General features: G+C 38.8%; 1 protein-coding gene across 2 annotated transcripts in view; it reads right to left on the reverse strand.

Annotated features, from left to right (window-relative positions):
• The window catches only part of kcnip4a (potassium voltage-gated channel interacting protein 4a), a 164,466-nt gene that overhangs the window by 113,275 nt on the left and 29,338 nt on the right, over positions 1-21,853 (reverse strand). The gene's annotated exons all lie outside the window — the stretch shown is intronic.

Raw genomic sequence — 21,853 nt, forward strand, 5'->3', positions numbered from 1 at the left:
AAGAGAGAGAGAGTGGGAGAGAGATAGAAGGCACACACAAGGAGGAGGAGAGGCATAAAGGAGAATTAAGGGGAAAGTATCCACCTCGATGAATCAGCAATGGCAGTACATTACAGCCCTGCTGTGTGATGTGTAACTGAACGTTTTTTAAAAAGTGACAGTAATGGGCAATTTTAATGGCACACAATGGGCGCCTCAAACAGACAAGTGACTCAATAATTAAGGGTACATTTCATAAGAAAAAGAAATGAAAAAGTCTTTTCTGCTAAATCATCAACTTGTTCCACAGCATGCCCCAACAGTATCTAAAATCCATAACCACAAATCATGTTTAAATGAAAATAAAAAATTATTATGATAGTTAAAATAATTATTTTGTCAGTAAAAGAAGAGAAAAGCTGTCTCACAGCAGAAATACATGAGAAACTACATACCTGAAAAAATGTGTTTAAAAGTTCTTGAGTCTATTCACCAGCGGTTTTCAGGTTTTCATTATTTATTCATTATTATTCATTTATACGTTTGAGCGTGGCTGACTGATTTTCTGCATGCCGATATGATTGGTGACGTCTCTTTTTGAGCTAAAAATCCACATTTCAGTCAATTTAAAGTTATTTAAAATCCATTTTCATTGCAGTTTAAACATTCAAAAGGTCACAACACAAACACCACATGTAACAGGACAGGACACATGAGAATAAAAATATTTTGTCTTCTGTTTCTGCAAACGTGAACCCCTTCTCTCAGATTCACCATCTCCCTACACAAACTGTTTAATACAGTCATGGCTTAAAGGAGCACTTTGGAATTTTCCTACATGACTTGTATTGGATGAAATTACAGAAATGTAGCAGCCTCTCACACAAATGCATTGTATCAAAGTGAACGATACTTCATGAAATCATATGATTAATACTAGGTCAACAACTCGCCACCAGGGTTTAAATACCTGGGACTCCCCATCATTTGCTTTTAGCACTGAAGAAGCCGCTGGGATGAGAGGTGAAACGCTCCATGACCTGGATGTCTGAGAACCTACACAAACATACTTCTTGAAATCATTGCTTTGTTGATACAAGTACTGCTGAGGATAATATAGATGATACTAAAAGGCAAATGCTGCTTTAATTAGGTAGTGAAGCCTAGTTAGTCATTATTCATTCAGTGTATCAAAACAATATCAAAGCATTTAAATCTGAAACATTAATCTCTCCCAAAAGTATCATGTATATCCCATGCTTTTATCTCATTACAATGTAAATGCACCTCTTCTGCAATATAGTAATAATACTAATAATAATGATAACAACAAGAAGCCCTCTTGTAGCCAAGGAGACTCACTGTCTTTTCCCACTATTTACTTTTAAGTATTATATTGTGTTACTTTGTTCTTTTTAAATGTACTTTAAGACATTGTTAGTGCAGCAAAACAAGTGCAAAGTGCAGACTTTTGTTATTTGCCCTGCTGAAACCCAAGAAAAAATGTGCCTCAACTATAAGATTTCTCCTTGCTTGAAGTTAATACTTAATAAAATCTCTTCAATACAATATGTGAACATGAAATGTACCCCAAATTATACAACAGACCATACACAAAGTAAAAAAACAGTCATTTACAATATAAGAGGAGGGCAGAGAAGAAAAAGCTGTGGAGCTCAGGACGGCGAGTTATCCTGCAAGAAAATGTCAAGGTCGGTATTTATGACTGACGGGCTACACTAAGCATCTGTGATGACATTAGGATCAGTCGAGTGCATCATCTCCTCCACTAATTAGCCTACACTGTACCTCAATTGCACTCATCTATAAATGCCAAGCTCTCCCACCTCAAAAATCTGTCATTAACTCGAACCTTTCCAGTCTTATTACAGCAGTGACTTCACTCAAGAAAACTCTGATAGCCATATTTTCTCATTATTACATGTCCATCAGGCTGACAGGTTTAGGTTTCAGATAAGTTAAGGCTTAAAATGAGGCTAAGTTTCTACAGGTCACTTGACAGAGAGATACTTCTATTTTGGTAAAGTCTACTCTGTGTAGAAACTCTGCAGACTCTGACCTTGGACTTTTCATCAGCCTGTAATGCTACACAGACTTTGCAGACAGAGTCCACAGGCAAGAATAAAAAAATATGTGCTTGGAGGAAAAAGAAAGATTTCAAGGACTTAGTAAGTATTGTGAAACTTCTTACTGGGTCAGATTGCCACAGAGAACTAGCACAGTGTCTGAAATAGGTGAATAATTTACAAGGTACCTGTGGGGTGTAGCAGTGTCTTTGTGACACGACTTGCTTTCAGAAACAGGAGACACAGAAGATGAATAATAACGAATAAAAAACGTTCAAAGTATTTTCTTTATGTTCATCCATTACCTAAGCACTAACTACTTTATTAAATTGCTAATCGAGTCGAGTTTTCCATTTTCATTTGGCTCACATGCAGTTGACAATGACATAAAGGCACATTTACGACTAAAAGTCTTGGTTTTCTTTGAAAAAATAAAGTGTTCTTGAATCAACAAAAGTGAATGCCAGTCAATTCCAGCCAGTGACTGTTGACTTTGCTGCGAGTCACCAGCTAGTTATTATTAGCTTCATTAAACTGCAAAACGCTATTGTCGCATTTCAATTTGAAAACACAATCTCTTAAATGGTGCTAATAACTTCGTGTCAAGCAAAACGACAAAAGCTGAAGCTCCTTTTTAAAGCCGCTTTAGCAGTAAAAGGACAAGATTAGATACGCAATCTTATGGTCCATGAGTGCACAGAGCCATCGTTAATAATGGCATAATGCTGTTTAAATGGTTTAATAATGGAAAAACAAACAACGTAATATTTCTTCTTTATTGTTTGTATTTTCTAACTTGTGAAAAGGCCTTGAGCATTACCACTGTAATTGTGTTATAGGTGAAAAATGTGCTTTGGTTGCTCAATTGTCATTTTCCACAAACCAGGGAAGAGCTGCAAACGTTAAACTACACTGAATATTGTAACACTACACAATGGATAGATCAGACACAATTGAGTGTTTACTATTTGACTAAGACAGACATAAAACTTCTATTTGGCCTTGTAATGCAAAGCCATGTTAAAATGTTTGTGTCAGAGGGTTTACTTTGTAAAAGCGCTTAAATACCACTTTAAAGTAACTTGAGTGCTAAACTGCAGTCGAAATTAACACTAAAAGTTATAAATCAAGTAAACGCATGGATGTCCGCTCAGAATGAACAGTGAGATAAAAGGAAACTATTTGGCGAGCTTTATAACATTATTCAAATGTGTTTATTAATGTGAAATATCGTTTTCCATGGCCCCAAGTATAAAACATTTGAAAAAGACTGTAGTTTACTTTGTAGCATTTCCAGGCGTCGTCTTTAACCACCAAGAGTGTCATTATGTCCCTTAAACTTGCAAATGCACCACTTTATTGTAGACTAACAAGTATGCTAGCTGTCAGTATAACAGTTAATATATGTCTACATTTACAACATAAACTCTAGTTGGGCCTAAGTATGTCAGATTGTTGCATTTTAAGATTTCTTTTTGACACAGGCTAAGCTAACTTACAGTACTGTGCAAAAGTTTTAAGCACACCCTTCCTTTATGTTTAGCTTGAGCCAGACGTTTTGTAATTTTTTAAAAGTGGTCTTAAGAAATAATGCATGATAGGCAGCTCACAGGACAACATCTTCAAGCACAGCTTAATAATGGTCGTAGTAAGCAAGTCTCAGTTTCAGCTATAAAGAGAAGACTTCGAGCTGTTTGACAGGATGAGTTGCAGCAAAAAACCCGTTGCTAAGACATCAGAATAAGACAAAGAGGCTTGCCTGGACCATGAAACACCACCATCGGACTACTGAAGACTGGAAGAAGCTATTATTGATTGATGAATCAAAATTTGAAATCTTCGGTTCACTACGCAGGATCACCATCGGGTAGGTGAAAGGACGGTTCCACAGTGTGTGGCATCAACTGTCAAACATGGACGAGGAAGTGTGATGGTCTGGGGTGTTTTTCTGGATCCATGGTCGGTGACTTGTACAGAGTGAAAGGCACCCTGAACCAAAATGACTACCACAGCATTCTGGAGCACCATGCAATACCCTCTGGTATGTGCCTAGCTTTCAGAGGTTCATCCTACAGCAAGATAATGACCCTAAACATAAGTCCACACTATGCCAGAACTACCTTAGCAAAAAGCACAAGATGGTAAGCTTGAAAAAACAGAGCAGCCAGCACGGTCTCCATCGAGCTGGTTTGGGATGAACTGGACAGAAGAGTGAAAGCAAAGCAACCTACAAGTGCCACACATTTATGGGAACTTCTGCAACAGATATGGAAAGACCTTTCTGAAGAATATTTGATTTCTATTGTAGGTAGAATGCCACAGGTGTGTTCAGGTGTTATATCTGCAAAGGTGGCTACTTTGATGAGTCAAAAGTCCATGGTTTCTTTTTTTCTTTTTCTTTTTTTAACTCCAGTTGCTTATCTGTACTATGTTTTCATTTCAGAATGCAACAAGACATTTAGCTTCATAATTTTAAATAAAAAAATGGAAGAATTTGAGTGTTCTAAAACTTTTGACCAGTTTTGTTTGTTTGCTTGGTAAGCCACTTAATGCTGAGCAATGAATCATTCACACATACAAAAGCCACCTAAACCAATGACAAACAGTGCTGTATCTATACATACCAGACAACTTAGCAAAGATCCAATTTTAAATTGTATCTTTAGGCACTTTGTTCCGAGCACGCTGTCACAAAAACACACAATTTGCTCCCATTTTTTCTTTAGCTGAGTCAATGAAAAATGCCAAAGATAACACAGTTTGACAGGCATAAAACAGTATTTTTGCACCAACAAGGTGATTTCCAAAGAGCTCTTGGCTTCTCTCTCAGCATGGTGTGCAGTGTGTCCTTAAAATAAGAAATAGCAAGCGTAAGAATCAACAGCAGATGAACAGCATCTGAAAATCATGCTCTTAAGAAATACGAAAAAATATCCAGCAAAGGCCTGAGAGATGCACCTGGTCCTTCTACTGTTCACTGCAGCCTCATCAAGGATGATGTAAGTGGAAAGCTGGCTCTCAATAACCATTCTTAACAAAGGGAAACAAGAAAGATTGCCTAAGAGAGCTCGAGCCGTGTTGAAGAATAAAGGTGGTCAAAACCATTTTAAGTACCCAATCTTTACTGGTCCCACACACCTATTAACCCTCTAATGGTTGATTTCAACCTCTGCAACTCTGATAAACAGAAAGACTCCTGAACTCTCTGTAATTATAGATAGAAGCACTACATTATATGAACTACACCAGATAGCTTCAGGTCACACAAGGAACAAGCACAAACTGCACTGACACAATGTTTGTCACTCCACTATTTCTCTGGTAAACAGATGGCCTGCTGCTCATGTTGGTTATTGGTAAAGCGCCGCTGACATCACTCACACTTGATTCAAGTACACTGTGCTGCTGCCAAACACTGAGCTAAAACCTATATATTTTCCTACAAGCCTGCAAGTCCATCACAGATCACTCTCAAGGCCTCTCCAACACTCTTATAGAATTTGAAGTGTGGAACAAATCACTACAATACAAGTCCACGCGCAGGCAGGAAAACTCTCACCAGGAGTAATGTTTAATTTAATGAGCTGGTCAGGACACGGGGGGATGGAATGAATACAACAGAAAATACTGAAATCTTACAAGATATTTGGGTGAGTCTAAACAAAGAGAACAAAGAGCAGATTTACACTATTCAGAAGGCTTGTTTGAAGGCAACACCAACTACAGCATTTATTTAGTAATTGCAATATCTTATGTTAATTAAGAATCATGAGATCTAATGAATATCACACAGCAAACTAAATTCTTAATTAAAACCACCCTAATCTTAAATTATATTACCATAGCTGCAGCCTTTAGGGTCCTATTAAAATACTATCTTCTACAACTTAGCATGATCACATTCCTTCCCATAGCACTGTGCTATATCTGCATTGTTTAAGTAATTGTAGCCTTAATGCAGGATGATTTGACGTCATTCTTCTCTGAAGCACCCTCGAGCCTACAAGAAGAGTTCACTTGATCGGGCGGACCTCTTTTCTGCAGAGAGTTTCCCCTGATATGAGACAGAACTACCAACTCCCTACAGATTTCAATTTGCAATTTCAGTCTGACATCAGGTGTGCTTTTCTACCAACACTAGGACACTGTTTAAACAAGAAATATCAGGATGTCCTATTGCAGCGAGACCATTACGTTCAGATTGCGACGTATTTGTATCCAATTGTATGCATACTGTAGGCAGCTGAAGTCATACTGAAAGAAATGTGACCTTGATTTTTGCAGCTACTTTACTCTCTACTCTGCTGTCTAATTTCTGTGGCAACTGCAGATATAGTTTCCCTGTCCACTGAAGACTATCGTATCCACCTGCATCTAATGAGAACAGCTTGAAATAACAGTCAGTCCCACTCACAGTGATGATTGGCTAATTGTTGGGCTGTCAGTGGTGCTCATTAGACCGATCGCTTTTCAACAATAAAACTCCTTTGGGGGGGGTTTCGTGTCAAAAATCGGTCAACAGGGTAGAGCGGACAAATTCAAAAGGAACCGAAGATCAAATTTGCACACACATAACATTAAAAGTCTCCATGTGGCTCAGCTGGAGGGAGTAAGAGCAGTGGCTTGCTCCTCAGATTTCCACATTGCACGCAAATGATGCATTATATTTTTGATTGAGCACAACAGCCAAAGATGCAGCTGTATTTTCCCCATCATCTAAAATATAAAGTCCCAGAGAAACTTTTCTTCATTCCCAGACTTTGATCGAACATGAACTTTTTCTATGTTGCCCCCTGCAGCAATGGAAGGAGTAAGAATAGGCTCTGCTGGGGAGAAGTTGACAGATATACTGATCCATCCAGAAAACACTGACTGCAGGTGCCCAGGGGTGAGAGCCAACATTACCACAAGAGCTTTTCTTTTCTACCCGCTGCGTGAGAGGCGCTCGGCCAGCTGAAAAGCTGCAGAGAGCAGCTTATCATCAAAAACAGGGGCGCGGCTGACAACCGCAGACTTCTATTGTGAATCGCTGCGTCCCACATTGCATTTAAAGAAAGCCCATTTACCACAAACTGCACAACCACTCTGATCCTTTAATGTGAACACAGGTGATACATCGCTGTCAGAAACTGAGCACTCTGAGGCAAAGTGGCCAGTAAACTGAACATCAAGTGCTGAGCCACAATCTAGTCGCCATTTGTCATCAAGAAGTGGAGTGTGCTTCACTGTGATGTCTAAGTGCTCCACCTTTCTCACTTCAGCGTGCTTGACAATATCCACAAAATAGTTCTACAAGTTGCTGGGCTGGAGCAGGACAAGTAATCATCCACAGCCTCAATCACCAATATGCGCCCTTTTACATTTTAGGGATGTTTTCTTGTTGCTAACGAAGGATCGTGCACAAAAGAGGCATGCTAATAGCCTTTTAAGGTAGTCCATTGTGCTGATTTCTAATCAGACCAGCTTTCGACAACTAAAGGGCGCTTCTTTCCCTGCCAGTATTAAAAACTGATCGCTTCTAATTACCGGTTCACTGTATGTGAATTCTGACAAGTGCACTGTGCAGTCTGACAGAATCCAGTATGACCGTTTACCACATGGCTGCTTCAGCTGCTCGATTCCTGCACTTGTGTGCGTCCACCCGCTTTATGAGTCACATGTGACCCTGGCTTTTTTCTTTCTTTTTTTCCTGCATTGCCTTCTTTACGTGTCAGGTCTATTTCTGTCACGCCGGCTCACATCTCTAGCTGTAGGTTGAAAAACACTCACATACAGCAATTACTGACAGCTGACATGAAGAAAATTGTCTAGCATTTCTTTTCTTTTTTTCTATTTCTCTTTTAATACTGGCTGACTGAGATGGTGTGAGGGAGGAATCTATGTTCAGCAGAGCAAAGATGCTGCTGTGGATAAACTTACTGTCAAATAAACATAAACCAAAATCCATGTGAATGACAGCTGCTCTGATGTCAAATTATCTACATTGACCTTTAAAATGAGCGATGACAGAGGAAAAAGTTGTCTTAAACTCAAAATACGGTGGCCTTGAGAGGTTAAACACACTGCACTTAAGACAACACCACTTATCAGAAAAGGATTACATAAGTACACAAAAAGAGAAACAGTTAGCGTGACAGAACCACCATGGAATTGACAAGCTAACAGTAAATGGCTGCGACACCAGAGATGGGTAATCCAATTACTTTTTCAAGTAACGAGTAAAGTAAGGGATTACTATTGCAAAAACGGTAATTAGATTGCCGTTACTTTCCCGTAGGAACGCTGCGTTACTGCGTTACTAAAACCGTGATTTTTTTGCAAGAATGTCTCGTGACAGTGACGTAGGCGAGTGCCATGTTCGTGACAACAGCTGTGTGCAGATCAACAGTGGATCACATATCGATTGTGGGAGAGAGTATGAGCGTGCAGCGTTTAAAGCGTGGAAGTACTGACCTTACTTTGAGTTTGATTCCATAAAAAGTGACAAAAACATTAGCGTCCATCTTGCGTGGGAAGAAAACTTCTTTTTACAACGAAAAAAACCCCTAAACTTCCAAGCAAGCACCGAGTGCGCAACGACGTAATGGGAAACTCACAGAAAGTCGCGGATTCTTCCACTGACTGCTGCGGCACACCTGCACCAGGGTAAACCTCCGCCTACCCAACTCCTGCTTTACAGGTGAAAATAGAGCAACAGGACCGCTGAGTCTTTGACTTTATTTTCTGCTGTGTTTTACTTGCATCTATTTGAAAGAGTGAGTGTAAACACAAAAAATATTTTATTTTATGTGCTGGAATGTGCAGAAAATAAGTTTAAATGTTAAACTAATTTCTTCCAGTCAGAGAATGTTGCATATAATTAAATTTTTGCTTGATGCATAAAGTTAAAAGATTAAAACTGATAAAACAAGTTAAAAAAAGAGACTTTTCCATTTGATTACATTTTGTATGATGGATTATGTAGAAAAAGTAGAATTGGGCTGAAAGATCTATCGCTTTATCACCTCTTCAGGTTGTAAATCGTGTTTTTAAAAAGTAACTAAGTAATTAATTACTTTTGAAAATAAGTAATCAGTAAAGTAATGGGATTACTTTTTGGGGGACGCAATCAGTAATTAGTTACTGATTACTTTTTTCAAGTAACTTGACCAACAGTGGTCGACACAGCCTGCAATTACTGGGTTTCGGGTTACATTGCAAGTTATGACATAGATTTCCAGCAGAAGTCTAAATCAGGCATTGTATACATCACATAATTAAAACGCACGTTACCAATGAATCCTCCGCTTCTTCTTTTCTGCCACTTTCTCGGTTGTTCAGTCACGTTACTGTCTCCTCAAAAACACTTCAGTTTAGTTTTGTGAGTTTTTACAGCATTTTTTTTTGTTAGTGTTTTCTTAAGTTCCATTTGACGTCTCGAAAGACACATTTATTCAAGCCAAAGTCACTCTCATTAACTAATCACTGCAGCTTAGTTGCACAGTTTATGTCGTTACTAATTCATGAAACCACTAAGTGAGTAAAAGACAACCTTTCTGTTTTCAGATCAATAGTTATTACCTTTCGATCCACTGCCATGTCTGCCGTTTGCATTATGGGACTAGAATACTTGAAAAATTGACGGATACAAGTAAAATGTTACTTCCACCAATGCATAATAAAAATAATCCTCATTAACAGCAAAGCCTTTTTAAAAAGTCAGCTTGTCAAACTTTGCAGGTGGAGAATCTCCAGGCTGTCTTTACACTTCCATTAAGTCTAACGTCTTCCGGCACCTGGGAATATCGCAGAACACCAGCATGCACTGAGATGAGCGCTATCTGTAGCATAGCTGAGTTTTGGCAAACAAGGCAAATGTCAATATGCCTTCAGCACAGTGCAAATATCTCTAAGGACCAAGAAGTCACAGAAAACACAAAGCGGATACACAGGTGTACATATGGGAATGCCTAACAATAGAATCAGAGGAATAGAAAAGCATTAAATGTTTAGTTTTAGCTTTAATTAACAGTATTTTCACATTAGTTAGACAGTCATTTTGTTTGGTGTTGTTTTTTCTTTTTACTTGTTTTACTTGTGAAATTAAAAAAAAAATAGAGGAAACTAAAAGCTCATCAACTTAAGCTGGGACAGTACCACACAGGACATTCTGCTGAGTGCACAGAAAGCTGGCAGGAGACTAAAACTGCACCATCAGTTCTGCTCACTGTTTTAGATAGAAATGAATCCTCGGAGGCTGTCTGCATAAACACTTCTACTGAAGTCAATTTCAACAGTGAGGGGAAAAAATAACTGGAAATAGTAAATATACTGTGGTCTACGGGGTGATGCATTCAATTCCAAATTGAAGATTTAAGCCTGGGCTCTCTGCCCAGACTTGCTTACTGAATACACAATGTCACGAGCCTCAAAAATAAGGTGATAATATGAAACATGTCTGCCAAAGATACACAATGATGGTAAAATAGGACACAGCAATGAGCAGGACAGTCATCGCTAAATCATAAATAATGAAATAAAAATCTTGGAAAATGTACAGCAGCAGCTTTAGCAACAATCTCCGAATCCAAATCCACTTTAGCAAAGGCAGCGAGACGTGGATGAAATGCAGCAAAAATTTAATTCAACACATTTTTTTAGTCTGCAACCTAAAATTAACATAAGGTCTTATCAACATCTAGTTTGATAAAGAATACTATTGTAAAGCAGAGAATGAGGGAACTGCTGGGTTTCTCATTGTCATCTGCTGCAAACTTTCTGTATGGGTGAACCTAATAACACCAAGAGTGTAGTGAAACTAAGCTTTCTTTTCCCCCAATGGAGTCTTGCTCAAGAGCCAAAAAATGTCTTCCAAAGTCTTAAAGCTTAAAAGTTTATGGTCCAAAATATGTTGGTAATGAAACAGATTCTCTGAACAAGTCTATGGTTTGCTGGACTAAATCCCTTTAAACACTGGGTCTGAACTGTGCAGCCAAAAAGGAATAAAAGAGGAGCCCATACCACAGCAAACAGTAGAAACTAAAGCCAAATGGCTGCTATAGTAACCTTTGCTGAACTGAAAGATTAAGGACACAGACGCAGTAAAACAAAAAACAACTGAAGTTGATCGATGTTGTTATTCTGTCATTAGCAAAAAGGTTAGCAGATTTGTTCAAGCATATGATGAAAAAAAGAAATGTAAAAACCCCTTAGGATTAATGCAGTACTTTCATCAGGGAATTAAAAGAGCATTCTGGGAATTAAGGTGAACGCTGAACTAACATTGAAGCAAAGTGGACAATATGAGTGCATGGATACGGATCCTTGTTTCTGATCATGAACTACAGCTGACTTAGACAAACAGAAACTTGTCATCTTACTAAAAAGGTATTTTTAACAAGATCATGCATTTTCAATTCACTTCAGTTCACTTTTATTTATATAGTGCCAAATAACAAAAATAGTCACCTCAAGGTGCTTTACATTGTAAGTTCAACCCAACAATAATAGAGAGAAAACCCCACCTACTGTGTGCAAGCACTTGGCAACAGTGGGAAGGAAAAAGCATCTTTTAACAGTCTCAGGGAGTGGCAGTCATCTGGACCATTTTCAGTGACTCTTTATTTCTTCAAGCTTCTTTACAAACAAAATAAGAAACAGCATAGCTGCAAATAAACAATAATTACATTAGTGGTAAATCTGCAAATTAGAGGTGAAGACTCAGGGTCAGCTTATCAATGATTGGTCGATATGCTTTCCTCTAACCAAATTACCTGGTTACTTTCATAAGAAGAAAACTGCTACATCAGCATCCTTCAAGGATCATTCTTTAATTTTGCAACTTTTACAATCTGATGCAGATGCTAGGTTAGTTCGGGCAGGCCAAGAGATCAAGTTCAGCCACAAACCAGGCCAGATGCCGCCAACATCTGCAGGTAGCAGCTATACCTGGACCAGGCTGCATGTCAGGCGTCTCTCTTTAATCCTAACTGTTTGTTATTGCTCAAGACAGCTCTTACCGTAGTCCACCACTTAATCTAGTTTCAAGAAATATAGTCAGTTTAAAACAAGTAGCTTAAACTACTTAATATGCCGCAAATACTAGTTTTAAAAAAATATTGATTGCCAATTTAGGCGAATAAGACAAGCAGGTGACGTACGCTCATTGTAGTGTGGCAGATTAATATAATTTGGTTGAGAAATAGATACCATTTTTCCAGCAAACTGTTACTGGAAACCACCACTGTAAATAATAGTACTATACTATAATTCACGTGATTAGAAATATACACTATCTAGTTCTATATTAGAGCTGATAAGCTGACATTTCATGTGACCTCTGCACATAAAACATTTTTTTTTATCACATAACGTTTTTGTCATTTTGGAATAAAGGTTTCACTGCTGATCAGTGAGACCTTTCTCACACACAAGACTTCAAATACTGCCAACCAGTCAAAGCCATGCACATAAGCTAAGCTGGTAAACATTTGTTACTTCTGGCTGGAATACAAATGTCAATTGATTTTCATTCAGCTGACTACTCGTCTCTATTTTAATATTAGCCCAGGGCATACATACATACATACATACATACATACATATTATTACAAAAAATAATGAACGATCAAAGTGCCTCTGAAGAATGAATGCCCAACAGTTTAGAGGATGTAGGAAGTGTTGCTACACTTAAGTGTTGTTATTAAGCCGGTTACTGCAAACATTAATATTGATGATTCTTTCAAAAGGGAAGGAAGAAATAACCTTAAATCATTAAAGGATAAATGGAGCCGTAGAGCTGAAGAAAAAACATCTTAACCCATCCCATTAATGCTAGCAGATGCAGAGCGCACAGGAATTTAGTGGTTTCCTTGGACAAAAGGTTAACCGTAGAAGTGACAATGCAGGGTGTCACTGCAGATAAGAGCCAGGTCGATATCTGACGACAGTAATGAATTGCTTATGACATCAGTGTACTAACGTTAGCGCAACTGCTCCCTCAGGGCACTCCTGAAAAGCATATGGGATGCCTCCTGAAATTAAAGTCCATTCCCCTGCTTTGTATGCTCTTTACAGATCACTCTGATGCGCTGTGTGTTTGTATACTCTGCATTTCAGAGTGATGGATCATTACTCTGAACATATGGCAGGTTTTAAATGGCGTTTTGCCCAAACGCTTGTCTAGATGCCTACTGCAGTCTGTCTTCATTGGCATTCATTAGCATTGTTTAGAATTAAGGGGTTTGTTTTGAAAAGGTCGTTACGGAAACTTTACGTGATCCCCTCGTTATAAATCCGGGTGCCTGTAATGGCACAGAGAAACCTGAAATGCTATCTCTGTTTCCTTCTGCTGAGGACATTGCTCTGTATATCTCCGTCATTATTCCTTGGGCTCGACATTTTATCTACACTCGGGTATCTCGCCTGGGCTATTTGAGGAGATGAAGGTTCTTGAACAAGACGCTGATAAGGCTGACTCACTTTATACGTACATTCGCATGGATCTAAAGGGGGCCCGTACTTGAAAACTCATACACACAGCGAAAACTTTAGCACTTCAAAAACGAACGCTATACTTTGTCCCGATTGCATTTTAACTGCAGGCTCTGAGATGGCAAAACTGACTTCCAACTCTTTTTCAAGGGGCATTAGGTCTTATATTAATGCCTGCTGACAAAAGCTGCTTTCACACTGCAAGGCTTAATGCGCAGTTTTGATTTATTGTTGAGAACTGATTTTCTGTTACACACATAATGAACTCACTGTGGCCAAAATCTAATAGGAGTTTGAAAAGGTTCGATGTGGAAAACGAGCCACGTATTCCTCTTTTGTTAAATTCTTCAGATGTCTGAAACAATCCCTAAGGCTCTTAAGTGTGAGGTGACATTGGAGCCACATTCACCTGTGATCCTGTTCAGCTATTTCTTTTGATATGCTTTCAAACATGAGCGCTTTGAATTTTGCTGCAAACCTTTTTCCCTAAATCCTTATGAGGTCCAACACCTCATTATCCCACTGAACAATGCCCTTCATGCTCACTTGCTAGTACAGCCAACAGCGTGTATTCTAGATCCCCAAATAAAGTCCTACAGGGACATAAAACTTGTATGAATTTTTAATATGACTTCTGACAGCTCGTATAAGATAGACAGTGTGTCAGATTTGGGTACACAGGACTGAGCTGGAAATGTCAGTTTGTGACGCTGTAAAAGGCAGCTCTCTGGCTCTGTACCAGATGTAGCAGTGCCCACATCTGTCAGCAGAGCAGGTGACCTTCTGTTTAACTGGTGGACATCAAATAGCAAAAGCATGCTGTATAGATTATAATGTGAGCTAATGCATAGGGCCCCTGCAGCTTGTTAATGGATGCGGACGACCTGACTGCAGAGCGAACGTGACAATGTAAGTGCTGATGCTCATGCTTGATGTTTCCACCTAACACACAGTACGGTTTAATACTGGTGGGCGCTGTTTAACGGGCAAGGTGCCTTTTTATGCTCAAGCACTATAAAGTCACAAGGAGCAGTGAAGATGCATTTACGTAGAAGCTAAGTGCTTGTGAAACCCTCCTGCTTTACATGATCTACATCTAATGGTGTAGTTAAAAATATATTTCGACTGTTACAGACTTAAATTACACTCTTTAGTCATGACACTTAAGAAACCACAAGTTTTGAGTCCTCAGTAGGTCTTTAACACTTTTCTGAGACATCACTAAAACAAATCTGGCTACCAAGCACAGATTTGGGCAGTTACTTTGAAGGATTATCTAAATCAGCTTTAATTTCAGTGGTCACTGAGATATAAAAACTTAATGCATAGAATTAACTTTGCTATAACTTTACAGTTCAATAACTGATTACTCACGTCTTGCTTGTACACTCCACAGCCACTATATTAAGTACAACTTGCTAGTACCAGGTTGGACCTGCTTTTTCTTCATAAATGCTTTAATTCTTAATGAAAAAGATTCAACAAGTATCAGGAAACGTTTATCATAGATTTTGGTCCATATTGACGCAACAGCGTCACACAGTTGCTGCAGATTTGTCAGCTCCACCTCCATGATCCTTCGCCAAGGTGCTCTATTGGACCAAGATCTGGTGACTGTGGAGGTGATTTGGGTACACTGAACCCGTTGTCACGTTCCAGAAATCGATTTGAGATGATCTGAGCATTGTGCAACAAGGTTACATCAAAAGATCAGAATCAGAATGACTTTATTTATCCCCACGGGGCAATTAAGATGGAAATGCATGTGGTTGGGAACAATACTCAGGTAGGCTGTGGTGTTTAAACAATGTCCAGTTTGTACTAAAGGGCCCAAAGCGTGCCAAGAAACCATTACCCACACCACTGCACCACCACCATAAGCCTGAACCATTGATACGAGGCAGACTGGATCCATGTTTTCATGTTGTTTACACCAAATTCTAACCCTACATTAAAAGCCAACTCATTGGACCAGGCAGCATTTGTCCAGTCATCTGTTTGAAAGCAAATACGAGACCGAAGAAACACCCTTCAACGATGATGGTGTCGCATAGTTTGTCCACCATAGGTAACTCTGCTACTTCCTCATTAGCAACACAAACACAACGACCAGCTGGTCGTTGTGTTTGTGTTGCTAACTGGACTATTTTTAAACTGCTTTGTTATATTATCTTATTAAGGGATTATAAATACATAACAAAAGCTACACATATCCTGTGTCTGAAAGAAAAAGAATATAGTCTGATATGTCAGATTTTTTGATTCACCAAATGTTGGCAATGGTTTAAAAAATACTGGCAGCTGCCAGTGTTAAATCTCAGCCACCTTTAGATACCCGTGTGGTATTAACTTAAAAATCAGAAAAAGTGACCTTGAGGTCGAGATCAGCGAGATTCAAACTCATCCCAGTTCTAAGTCACCTCATTTTTGAGTTATCACACTTAAAACATTTGGGTGTCCGCACAACCCACCCACTCCAGCTGGCTTACTACAATAAAATCCTAAACCCTAGAGAAGGTTGTGTAGGAAAAACACAGTGGATGCAGTGGATCACCAAACCAAACCTCAGCAATGCTGATATGAAAATGAAAAGACAACGATCACTACATTTTCTAATGACATGATCAGGAACACCAACTACCACGATCCCTAATGTTAAGTAGGGAGTAACACTTCTTGCTCACCTTTAACAACTCAAAAACTCTTGAAACAGCTTTTGGAAACATTTCTTGTGGAATTTCAACCTGTGTTTCTGATACTGGGAGGTGATGGGAAGAGGAAAGACAGAATGAAAAGTGAAGAAAGTAGAAGGAATTCACCATAAATCTGAGTAATGAACACATCAACAGCAGGGACAGTAATGAACTTCATCGTTTCTTCCAGAACCTCATCAGCCGGTTTGATTGAGTGAGGGGTCAGCATTCATTTTCACTGAGAGCAAAAACCAATAATGATCTAGAAAGCATCAGTCCCCCTGTATTTACTGTGGCCCGTTCCAGCCAGGCTTCTAAAGTATGCTGGCACACTAAAGACACAGACATCATGAATCTTAAACTATTTTCCACAGGTGATGGAATAGGGAAAAGGGGACAGTCACCAGGGAGATGTAGATGGCATTTAAATTATGGGTTTATACTGCAGAGTGCTGCTCCTACTCGAAATGGAGTTGGTCCAGTGTTGAATGTTAAGGTAATGTTCCAGACCGTCACTTTTTTGATTTATCACTTCTCCGGGGAAGACCATTCCTGCTATTTGACATAATAGCTGAAACCTGTGTTTCACTGTGATTTATTCATAACGATTATGATATATTATTAACGCACAGGTCCCTGTTAGTCATCTGGAGTTCCATTTTTAAGGTTTCAAATAAAAACACATAAAACCATTTTTTTTAAACATGGTGTGTGTTTAAAAAAAGACATTTAAACAAATACACAACCCACCAGAAACACATACATGAACACCCACACACATACAAATATAAAAATACAAAAAAGCCTGTAAAACACAAAGAAATATGAAAAATGAACAAACCTGTGGCTAAACTCACTAGTAGGTACATCTGCATAATTAGAATTATCAACATCATTATTATTATTATTATTATTAATATTAAATGGAAACACTACTTAAATGAGGGATCTGTGATCTAAAAGTGTGTTTTAAGAGTTTCTTGAAATTATCTGTAGGACCCATGCATGCACAGGAAGAACATCCAAACTCCACACAGAAAAGTCCACACTGGATTTAAACTCAGTCTCTTTTTTATTTTCCTCAGGCATTGCAGTACACAACCTTAATGCCAGACACATTCATTTCCCTGTTGATGGCGTGTAATTCAAAGTGAATGCATATTTATCAAAAAACACAAACGTTTCTCCGTTTAATTTTGTACTATTTACAATAAAACGTGCCGGTTAAATGATTTACAAGTCATTGCATTCGGTTATATTTGTGTCTGAGTTGTGGATGAAGACACAGCTTTATCTCCATGTTTTCATTTCCAGCTTGGAAATGTCCAAAATGTTGTTGAAAGTGTGAAATTAGATGCAAATTTTGAGCTTGAAAAGAATCACAGATTTTCTAGGGCATCGATTTTGATATGCCGGCCAGGAACTCATTGCAGATCAGTCAGTGGAGGAAGCTGCTGTTCAAACTAATTTTTCAAAGAAGAAAAACAAATGTTTCCATCTCTCAGGGATTGAATAGGCTTGTTTTAAATACTGTTACTTTGATCCAATTTAAAATAAATACATTAATCTTGTTGTATATGGTAGCCTTTCATGTGGGAGTTGGTTATGTAAATGTATTTGAGTAAGAGCCAATCAGTCTTCCTTCAAACTCTCCAAACACTCAGTGTGAGGCTAAATAGAAGCAATATGCACAGCAGTGATAGTATCAGTAAGTCTGGGATACATATGTCCTTTTTTACCTTAAAGACGTATTTTTCAAAAAAGCTTGAAAAGCTGAACCAAAGGATGGTCTGAGCATTTGGATGTAGTGCGAACATTCATTCATTCTGAGACGCTAAATCATTCATTAAAGCTATAGTGCACAGGAAAAAATTCACCAAGGCCACCTTTAGTTGGCTCACTAATAATGTGGCAGAAGTTGCCGTGAGCATTGATGGAGAGGACAAAAAATACGAGGCAGGAGATTGGGTTTACTGCTGTGTGGCTGCTTTTTATTTCATGATTCACAGATTCAGAGCTAAACCACAAAGGCTCACTATCTGCCAGTTTTATGGACAATGCAGAGACTGCAGGAGCTTAGGGGGCACTTAAAAAGAGTGAAGGCTGAACTACAGAGCAGAACATAGATCGAAAATTCAACCACACTGAACCTCATCTGACAGGAAAAGTCGCACTAAGCTATAACAAAGTAAACCTTTAAACAAGTCTATAGTCACAATAAAGTGTTGCTAATATAAACTTTTAAACTGTACCTTAGTTTGGCTCAGCCATATGAAAAAGAACTAATTATAGTCTTACTGCTTCCTTAGGAATAAGGAGGTTAACTACAAGAAAGTTGTTGCTAATCAAACTAATTTGATAAATTCAACATCAGTGAAAAGAAAAAAGGAGAATTATTGGCTGTTTGTTGGTCTGTAACATTCGGGTATGTGCTAACACAATACCAATGGACAGCACAGCAAATTCACCCTAATGTCAGATTGTGCATTGAACCCAAGAATGTCCTTTAGACAGACAAGACCAAAGTGATGATTTGGGCTTGTTTTGCAGCCACGTGACCTCGGCACCTTGCAGTCATTGAGTCGACCATGAACTCTGAAGAAGAAAGGAATCTAGGTGCTATAATGGCCTAGTCAAAATCCAGACATTTACTGTGGCATGGTCTTAATTGTGCTGCATATAAATAAATGCCTACAAACATCAATCAACTAAAGCAATGCTGTAAAGAAGAGTGGGCCAGTGGCATCCATATTCAGCATCCTTTGTCTAATATTCATCCGCTCTCCCGCCTCCTCATGTCCAAACCAAACTTTGTCTCCAAACTGCTAAACCGTCCATTTGAGCTCATTTCTAATCGTGTCCATTCTGGTCACTCAAAATGAAAATCTTAACATCTTTCCCTTCTGAAACCTCCAGTTTGGCCTTCCATCTCATTGTCTGTGCCATCATCTCCAAATTCTTCAACACAGCAGGTTTCACGCTTATAAACCTTCCCTTTCCAAAATATTGGCTGACTATGCTCCAAAACGGCGAAATCCACCACATCTCCTCTCCTGCATTTGTTGTTAGATGGAGTGGTGTCACCACACCATCTAACAACTCCTTGTCTTCTCTATTCCCATTAAACATGGCCATTAAAGTCTACTACAATCATCAATTTCTCCCCTTGGAGATACCGTTTCATCCAGCTTACAACAGAAGCCATCTCCATCTTCTAACTGACATCCAACCTGGGAGACAACATCTTGTCCAACATCACTGTCTGACGTCACAAATGAGCTTCTGGAAGAATGGTCACAAATTCCCATAAACAGACTCTTAAACCTTGTGGAAAATCTTCCTAGAAGAGATGAAGTTGTTTTAGCTGCAAATATTCGGCCAATCATATAGATTAATAGTATTTCACTTAACTTCATTAACTTATGAGTGTGAAGGCAAACAAGTGAATACTTTTAGAAATATAGTCTATCTATGATCTCATTTCTACCAAGGGGTTTTGCAGCTGCCTGCTGTGTTTAATACTGTGGGTTGTGTCAGACCAAACAACTGCAACCCTAATTTGGAAGTGGCATTCAGAGGCATGCTAGAAACATACTTTAACTTCAGTGTTACGCAGTCATCCTATCAACAAACTTTTAATTCAGTTAATTATGAAGGCTTCCTTTTGAACCTTTAAATCAGGAGGGGCACAATTCTCTCTTGCAAAAAAAAAAAAAAAAGCTATTTGCTGAATGAATGCCTTTAAGATGAGAAAAATAAAAACAACTTAGTCGCTGTCATGGGAATGGGCAAATTACACCCACCACCATGCAGTACAAATGATCATTAGCACTGTAATTACTGGGAGGCCATCATGTTTGAAATTCATCAGCAGAAGTGGATTGCCAGTAAGCACTCCTAGAAGTACAAGGAAATGCATCACATGGGGATTATGTGGTGGGGTAATGTACTCTAGCTCACAAAAAGGCGTCAATCCTTCAAGTTGCAACTGATGGAAAAGAGACCATGTCTTCCTTGTAAATAACCAGAATTCAGCAGAGTCTGCTAGAGTTAAAAATACTGCAAAATAATGTAAAAGTCCTTTTAATACTGCTTTTCACTTTGCATTACCATAGGCATTGTTAGTTTAGCAGGACTCACAATGTCAAACACACAGGAAGAACGCAAATGGAAAACGTATTGTGGTGAATGACTTTGTTAATGTTGAGGGTAAACTGTCATAACAAAGCATATATTGTGCCATGCTAAAAAGCTCTGCAGGCCAGCTGAGAGCCATCTCTTTTCCATGACCTAATTTTGTTTGGTTTCTTCCAGGAGGCCTGGTGTGGTTTGTTGACCTCATTTCTACAGGCTGTGCATCTGCCCACAGAGCGACATCCACAAACAAATGGGACTGATGCCATTTGTGGAGCAGCAAACAAAGAGGTTGCCCTTAATCTGTGGCTGCAATGGTAACAAATTCTCAACCTTGTTAACTGTGAAAATAAGAAAAACCTAAAAGGGCCACAAAGATGAATTTCCTGATATTACCCCAGTCAGGGACTAATAAGAAACCAGCTCCCCATTGTAAAGCAAAAAATAGACTCTAGGGTTGACATAAAGGATAAAGTGAGCTTTATTTAGCAGTTACTCCTATTATGCCAGTAAAAGATCAATTTGAGGATCAATCAAGGCCCAGGGCATGTGCTGGTGCTTCAAAGGAAACTGACTTACTGTGCTAATTCAGGCTAAAAATATAACTGTATGACCCATGTAGGGCTCAGTGTTGTCTGGAAATAGTAATGCCACTGTAATTAACATGATGTTACCAAAACAATCATGTGTAATTTGCAAACATATCTAATATTACCAAAGCTGCACAGAAAATGAGGCTTATTTTTGTAGAAGCCCATAGATTTCAGAGTTGTGGGATAACAGGAGGAATCGCACATCATATTCACTCGCTGCAGATCCTACTGATGTGCATTTGGGAGATCTGAAGGAATCACATGGAGAGACAAACTCCTGGCGAAGTTCAAATCTGCTGCAGCAAAATACCCATTCACTCCTAAACAGTCAGACAGCATCATACTAAAGAAGACACAAACTCAAAATTATCAAAGAGGTTTGTGAAATTGGACGACTGTTCAAGTACAGAGTCTTTCCAGCACAGAGGAGTTTTTGGCTAGATGTTTAAAAGCTACTTTCTTAGAAGTGCTTTAGTTTCCTTCTTTTTCCTTCTACTGTGTGCATGTTAATTGGACATCAATTAAGATACTATATGATGCAAACATACCAGATTTTAGCAAAACTGTTGATTTACAGCCAAAGTCCCATAAAAGTCCCATAAAATTTTGCAATAACCAAAAAACATTCAGATCTGCATTAAAGCAAGCACAAATACAAGCATCACATCTTACAAATAAATAAAAAAATATCATACATCATACAAACAAAGACTGCCAAGAATGGGAGATGTAACGCATCCACTCATAAGATCCAATATTCACTCACTTTTATTGATAGCGCTGTTTGTCTGAATGCGGCGGGCCTATGAGGCACCCTCTAGTGGTGGCCTTGGTCCTAATCCCAGGTTCAGTCTTTAGATTCATAACTTCATTTAAAGGAGGTGGGGAAACACTT

The sequence above is a fragment of the Rhamphochromis longiceps genome, linkage group LG3, assembly GCF_057381845.1.
Source record: "Rhamphochromis longiceps isolate RC_006_pf linkage group LG3, R_longiceps_female_GT1.1, whole genome shotgun sequence".
In the NCBI taxonomy this organism is placed as follows: domain Eukaryota; kingdom Metazoa; phylum Chordata; class Actinopteri; order Cichliformes; family Cichlidae; genus Rhamphochromis; species Rhamphochromis longiceps.